Genomic DNA, 7,789 nt, shown 5'->3' on the forward strand with positions numbered 1-7,789 from the left:
TGATTGCCACAAACACAACGACCAGCGGATCTGAGCAGAGTCCAGCAATATAAATATATAAATGAGTAAATACCTAAGCATCACAAATGTTAGGGAAATTTGTTTCTGTCTCGTGTGTCTGAAAAAAAACCCCAAAATATCGGCTGATATATCAGATTTTTAAATCACCAAATATTGATATCAGTTGCGATGACTAACTGTTATGTCGCTCAGCCTCTAATATGAACATATCTTCCATAGGAGTTTAAAGACACTGTGGATTTTTCCTTGTCAATCTGTAACCAGTCATTATAGGTACCTCAGTGCAACAAATATTTTGTTTACTTTACATTGTTTCAAAATTATTACAAAGTGGAAAGAGTCGAACTTTCCAGGTTTTTCCCAGTAGAAATTTTACCTTTAACAACCACAATGTTGCTGAGCCAAAAACCTTTCGACCTTTACTACATCTGCCTCTCGCAGCGTCGCTGTTACATCTACAGGGTGGGCCATTTATATGGATACACCGTAATAAAATGGGAATGGTTGGTGATATTAAATTCCTGTTTGCGGCACATTGTGAGGGGGAAAACTCCTCAAGATGGGTGGTGACCATGGTGACCATTTAGAAGTCGGCCATCTTGGATACAGCTTTTGTTTTTTCAATAGGAAGAGAGACATGTGACACATCAAACTTATTGGTAACGTCACAAGAAAAACAATGGTGTGCTTGGTTTCAACGTAACTTTATTCTGTCATGAGTTATTTACAAGTTTCTGACCACTTATAAAATGTGTTCAATGTGCTGCCCATTGTGTTGGATTGTCAATGCAACCCTCTTCTCCCACTCTTCACACACTGATAGCAACACCGCAGGAGAAATGCCAGCACAGGCATCCAGTATCTGTAGTTTCAGGTGCTGCACATCTCGTATCTTCACACCATAGACTATTGCCTTCAGATGAGCCCAAAGATAAGTCTAAGGGGGTCAGATTAGGAGACCTTGGGGGCCATTCAACTAGCCCACGACGACCAATCCACTTTCCAGGAAACTGTTCATCTAGGAATGCTCAGACCTGGCACCCATAATGTGGTGGTGCACCATCTTGCTGGAAAAACTCAGGGAACGTGCCAGCTTCAGTGCATAAAGAGGGAAACACATCATCATGTAGCAATTTCAAATATCCAGTGGCCTTGAAGTTTCCATTGATGAAGAATGGACCCACTATCGTTGTACCCCATATACCACACCAAACCATCTCTTTTGTTGTTCCAGCAGTCTTGGAGGGATCCATCCAATGTGGGTTAGTGTCAGACCAATAGCGGTGGTTTTGTTTGTTAACTTCACCATTCACAGAAAAGTTTGTCTCATCACTGAACAAAATCTTCTGCGTGAACTGAGGGTCCTGTTCCAATTTTTGTTTTGCCCATTCTGCAAATTCTGTGGCCGATCTGGGTCATCCTCGTTGAGATGCTGCAGTAGCTGGAGTTTGTAAGGGAGCCATTTCTGAGTAGTTAATATCTGCCGAAGGGATGTTCGACTAATGCCAGTCTCCAGTGACATGCGGCGAGCGCTACGCTGTGGGCTCTTGCTGAATGAAGCTAGGACAGCCACTGATGTTTCCTCATTAGTGACAGTTTTCTTGCGTCCACATTTTGGCAAATCCAACACTGAACCAGTTTCACGAAACTTAGCAAGCAGTTTGCTGACTGTAGCATGGGAGATGGGTGGTCTCGTAGGGTGTCTTGCATTGAAATCTGCTGCAATGACCCGGTTACTGCGTTCACCAGATATCAACACGATTTCGATCCGCTCCTCACGTGTTAACCTCTTCGACATGTCAATGGCTGTGAACAAAGAGAAACTTGTAAATAACTCATGACAGAATAAAGTTACGTTGAAACCAAGCACACCATTGTTTTTCTTGTGACATTACCAATAAGTTTGATGTGTCACATGGCCCTCTTCCTATTGAAGAAACAAAAGTTGTATCCAAGATGGCCGACTTCTATATGGCCACCATGGTCACGGCCCATCTTGAGGAGTTTGCCCCCTCACATATACTAATGTGCCACAAACAGGACTTTAATATCACCAACCATTCCCATGTTATTACGGTGTATCCATATAAATGGCCCACCCTGTACATCTCCTTCTCATTCACACACATGTATTCTGCCTTGCTTGTACTAACTTTCATTCCTCTTCTCTCCAGAGCATACCTCCACCTCTGCAGGGTCCACCTGCTCCATACTCCCATGTTGTCTGCAAAACTTGTAGTCCCACCCCAACCTAAACCCATCTCTCACTCCTACCGTACACCTCAGCCCTGCCTTGCTGTCCTGATAGATCTCCTGCACCACTCTCACATACTTCTCTGCCACTCCTGACTTCCTCGTGCAATACCACAGTTCCTTTCTTGGCTCCCTATCATTTGCTTTCTCCAGAGCCACAAAGACACAGTGCACCTCCTTCTGACCTTCTTTATACTTCTCCATCCTTCTCCATCAACACTCTCAAAGCAAACACCACATCTTTGGTGCTCTTTCTTGACATACTGCTGCTCACTGATCGTCACCTCGCTTCTTAACCTCGCCTTAATAGCTCTTATCCATATCGTCATGATATGGCTCATCAACTTTATCACTCTGTAGTTACTGCAGCTCTGCAGTCACCCTTATTCTTGAAAACTGGTACCAGTGCACATTTTCTCTATTCTTGAGACATTGTGTTAAAGTCCACTGCCCTCTCTCCTGGAAATACCTCAACAAATATGTCATCTGGACCTTTCCAGTCTTCATCCTCTTCATAACACCCTAACTTCCTCCTTTCTAATCATCTGCACTTCCTAATACACTTTCCTTTTTTCCTCTATCCATCCTCCTCCTATTTATTTAGTGTCTACATATTTGGTTTTTATTTGATTTTTTATATATATACATATATGCCTGTACAAACATTGCACAACAGAATTGTGGTACCCTCTACCGACAAGTTGTCAGAAGTACAGGAAGTGTGGTGGGGTCCTTCTTATACCCGTCTGCTTGCCTTCTTGTGTGGGTGCGTGTGAAACTGTCTTGAAACTCATGTTCCCTGCATGCCTTTCCCTTTCTTCAACATGCTCTTGACTCGATGCTGCCACTGCAACCTAATCCTCTGATCAGCATGCTGAGAAGAGCACAGACGGGCTGACTGGGCCAGTGGAGAACAGGGGACTGAGGTGCTGCGTTGCTCCAGCCACTTTCTCAGATTGTTTCAGCCACTTGTGCTGATGCAGTGTGAACTTCGCTCATTGTTGACCAGGGGTGGAGGTGTAAGGGGGGGGCACACACCCCACCCCATCTGCTCAACATCTATCACCCTTCTGTGATCTCTTCTTCCACAGAGGTGAGAGCTGGGTGAAAGAGAAAAAGTTGTCCAACCAAATGTTTAGAAAATGCTAATTTGGTACCTGGACACTGCACACAGATCTTTCCAAAGACAGAATTAAAACATAAACAAGGGCAAGAAAGAACTTTTCCTTAGTTCAGTGTGTCAGGTTCAAGATAAACCAGACAAAGACTTGGGTGAATAGAGTGACTTAAGAGACCAAGGGATTGAGGGGAGTTACTTGGCACACAAACAAAAAGCACTCATCCCTGCATAGCTTGCAGTGGTCCCAAATCCCCACATTTGTCCAGACAAATTGACTGGACCCCAGGTCTTGTTTGTGTAGCTCCGCTGGTCTGCTGGAGAGGACTTGAGGACAGTGGGGGATACCCCTCCAGCAGGCTTGGCTCATGGGAACAGAACAAATAAGATGTTCAGACCGAGCTTGGCAACAGTCTTTAATTCTTTCTATGGTAAAATCAAGAAACTAACCACCAGGGATACGATGATTAGGTTGTGCCTTAAACACTTATTATGCAGTCTATAGTACCATCCCAATATCAGAAATCTTTCAGGCGGCTGAAAGAAATTTAATGCAACATTTTACAGGCTCTCAGCTTGTTGTTATCTCAGCAGTGTTAGCACACAGTTGGAGTAACCCGTTATTGGGCTCCAAGTGGTACAAAAAGAAGTTTGTGGGATCTGGTCTATACTGCTTGTAATTGTGTTCATGGAATCATGGGTAAAACAAATGGGTTTTAAATGTTTCAGAATCTATAAAAGAGCAAGTTCAATTATTACAATTATGTTAATTCAAGAATAATTTGATATTATAATAATGACCGCAGATTGTGCCTATCCCAAGCTGTTATTTGAAGCTCAAGCGCTTAGTGTTTTGGGGGTTTTTCATATACAAAAATGATAATTTTACAGAAATGGAAAGATATCTGATGTAGCTATTAGCCAGCTTTAAAATGCAATCCCAAGCCAAGTAAACACAGCTGTCTTTGTAGCGTTAAAATACATTTCCAGAGTAATAGATACAAGTAGGGTGTTATCAAGCACGCATATTTGACATGCATATTTTGATCCGCACCGTTCAATCTGCAGATTACTCCATTTCAATATAAACATATATAAAAATCCTACAAAATATATGGCCATTTTTTAGAATCATGAGGAAACAATATGAAGACTGCAGCTGTTTTCAGACTATTTAGAAGCTTTAATGAAAAGGCAGATTGTGCAAAGGCAGATATTTTTTGGCCATCTGTTCTTTGATGGCAAAACCTTTCAGCAGTGGAGGTGCAGTATCGTGAAGCACTTCGAGTGGTTTTTCAAACTTTTCATCTTTTATTTAACAAGTGCAGCACAGTCATCATACTCCTGTGGATAGTGTGAGATGAAGCTGTGTATTGGAGAAACCATCACTGTGACCTTACAGTTACACTGCTTTGTGTGGTTGGAAGGCTTATGGAAGACTGCCATCTAGTGCACACTGTAGGGTTATAAGTTATCCAATGTTTATTTCTGTATAATATAAGTGAGCCTATCTTATTTTATTTTTTTTAAGAATCAGAGTAAATCACTTTTAATTGTCATGTTAAAACTATGTCACCTACCCAAGAGTGTAAGGTTGGAAAAAAACAGAAGAAGCCAGACAAGCCAAGTCAGAGTCATTGTGCACCTAGTACCGTAAATGCTGCTGCTTACCATACCAAACATGCTCAATTTTCAGGAGCTAAGCAGGGTCAGGTCTCATTAGCACTTGGATGGGAGAATGTGTGCAAATGTGTGTGCATTTATACACACAGGATAGATTCAAGCTCTCATTGACATATTTTAAAAGACAAGAAAAGCATGCCCATGTAACAAGGTCATAAATCACATCTTGTTATAATAATAATAATACATTTTATTTGAGGGCGCCTTTCAGAAACCCAAGGTCACCTTACAAAAAACACAATTAATAAAAGGAAAAGTAGTCATAAAATACATAGAATAAGTTAAAATTACAAAACAGAGCGTGACAACAGATAAAACCAGCATTAAAGCGAATAAGCCAGTTTAACAGATGTGTTTTGAGCTGTGTCTTAAATACGGAGAGGGAGTCAATATTTCTTAGTGCAGGAGGAGGAGAGTTCCAGAGCCGGGGAGCAGAGCGACTGAAAGCTCTGTTCCTCATAGTAATAAGGTGTGAGGACGGAACGGTAAGATGAATAGCAGATGATGATCTGAGAGGGCGGGAAACAGTGGTGATATGGAGCAGCTCACACAAATATGAAGGAGCAGATTTATGGATACATTTGAACGTGAGAAGTAAGATTTTAAAGTTTATCCTGGCTTCTATGGGCAACCAGTGAAGCTGCTGAAGAACTGGGGTAATATGAGCACTTAACGGAGTGTAAGTTATGACCCGAGCTGCAGAATTTTGAAGAAGTTGGAGTTTATGAAGGGACCTTTTAGGGAGTCCAAATAGGAGGGAATTACAGTAATCAATACGGGATGTAATAAGACTATGGACAAGGATGGCAGCAGGATGGGGGGAAGGAATTTATTTGGAGGTCTTTCTTTCTTTCTTTTACCTTTTATCGTCAGACACAACGCAGAACCACACCGGTTACACTCTGACTCCTTGAAAACAAAAGCTGTGCCTTTTTTTTATGTCACCATATTATTTAGTAACTTGAACCATATTTATGCGTGCAAATGTCAAGGGGTGCTAGCTTCCCACTTGGATTTGGATTTATCTTTGCCCACACAAAGATGGTAATGGCGTGGCAGTACTAATTCTTCATATATTCTTATCATGTTTGGTTAGAACTCTCAGTCCTGTAAATTAAAAACGTGTCAATCCAGTAGAAAACTTCTAATAATAAATATAATATCAGTTTGAGCCCAGCTAAAATATATTTATCTTAAATAACCTAAACTTTTGGACCAGAAAACAAAATTAAAACAAAGGACAATACTCATCCAGGTTTCAAAAAACTAAAAACATATAGCACTGAATATGTGTTTAAGCTCCTCTACGAATCCCAAGTTGTTAAAATCTGATTCATATCGAAGAAATAAATCAAAATACGCCAACATAGTTCGTGTTTTCTACCATATAAAAAGCCATCTTGTGATGTCAGCGTCCGCTTACGGCCATACCACCCTGAACACGTTGCATTACATTTGTTTTAGCGTCCAGCCTTTGTTGTTGCATATAAATATGTTTCCTGTTACTATGACAGTCGCTTACGGCCATACCACCCTGAACACGCCCGATCTCGTCTGATCTCGGAAGCTAAGCAGGGTCGGGCCTGGTCAGTACTTGGATGGGAGACCGCCTGGGAATACCAGGTGCTGTAAGCTTTTGCTTTCATACACCAGGCGGCGCTGTTGCTCTTCATAACAGTACAGAGCGTTTTCTTAAAGTGAGACTTTGATAAATTTTCATCTTTTCTCTATTGTTTTTTAATTTAGCCGGTAATATTTATTATTACTATATCAGTTCTGGGGGTTTTATATTTTCAAACAAAATACACGTCTCACCGGCAAGTAATACTGCCTCCAACCTCTTCACCCTCTTCACATAGACACATACTGTGCACACACAGCATGCTCAGTTGTTTCAATTCATCAGCTGCCACAAGTCAACTTAACGTATGCATAATAATACTCTTAACCTTCCTGTGTGCTAAAGACTATACACCCTACTTACTGGTTTTTTGGTTACATCAGTCTGCCACCCAATTAATTTGTGTGTTTGTTCTGCAGCTCCACATCGCCCAGGCTGCAAAAAACGTGTGTGCTCTTAATGAGCTCGTTGTCATCTCTCTGCCATCAAGAGTGAGCATTGGTTAATGTTCATCATGTGCCCAATGCATGCCAGCTTCTTTTACTTAGCAAAATTGTGATTAATAGTTTTGTTAAGGGGCACGGCAAGACCATACACACACATTTTTAAAAAATTAACAAAAAATGCCTGAAGAAAAGGACACTTTGGATACCTAAGAAGAAAGGGGCAGGTGCTCATGCCCCCTGCACATGCATTACTGTTACTAATATTAATATGGGGGTATGGCCATAACCCCAGGATATTTTTATGTCATGCTGATTTGTATTTTTGTTGTTGTTGTTGTTGTTTATTAAAAAAATGGATCCAACCTAAAGGTCTTCTATGTTTTGAAACTCATGACACTCTATAGTCTTCTGTTGGATTTGAACACTTTTAATTTATAGCATTATAACACTGTTTCGTTAATCCTGTCATCACTGTCTTTAATTGAATTGAATTAATTTCATTGAATAAACAAAGTCTTAATCTAAAGACAGAAGTTAGCAAGCATTATACTTTGATACATAAACAGCCTTTTCATGAGTTCTGTTATACAGTAAGACAACCATCGAAGGACCCAGTCCCTTCTGGTCTTAGAAGGTAATTGGAATCAG

The 7,789-nt window shown here is 40.9% G+C and overlaps 1 non-coding gene across 1 annotated transcript; it reads left to right on the forward strand.

Annotated features, from left to right (window-relative positions):
* The first annotated feature begins 6,590 nt into the window (after positions 1-6,590).
* On the forward strand, positions 6,591-6,709 carry LOC146615627 (5S ribosomal RNA). The gene has a single exon (XR_014906983.1). It is a non-coding gene; the product is annotated as a 5S ribosomal RNA (ribosomal RNA).
* Positions 6,710-7,789: the final 1,080 nt, after the last annotated feature.

This window comes from Diplotaxodon limnothrissa, linkage group LG16, assembly GCF_057381915.1.
Source record: "Diplotaxodon limnothrissa isolate DT_005_m linkage group LG16, D_limnothrissa_male_GT1.1, whole genome shotgun sequence".
Classification (NCBI taxonomy): Eukaryota; Metazoa; Chordata; class Actinopteri; order Cichliformes; family Cichlidae; genus Diplotaxodon; species Diplotaxodon limnothrissa.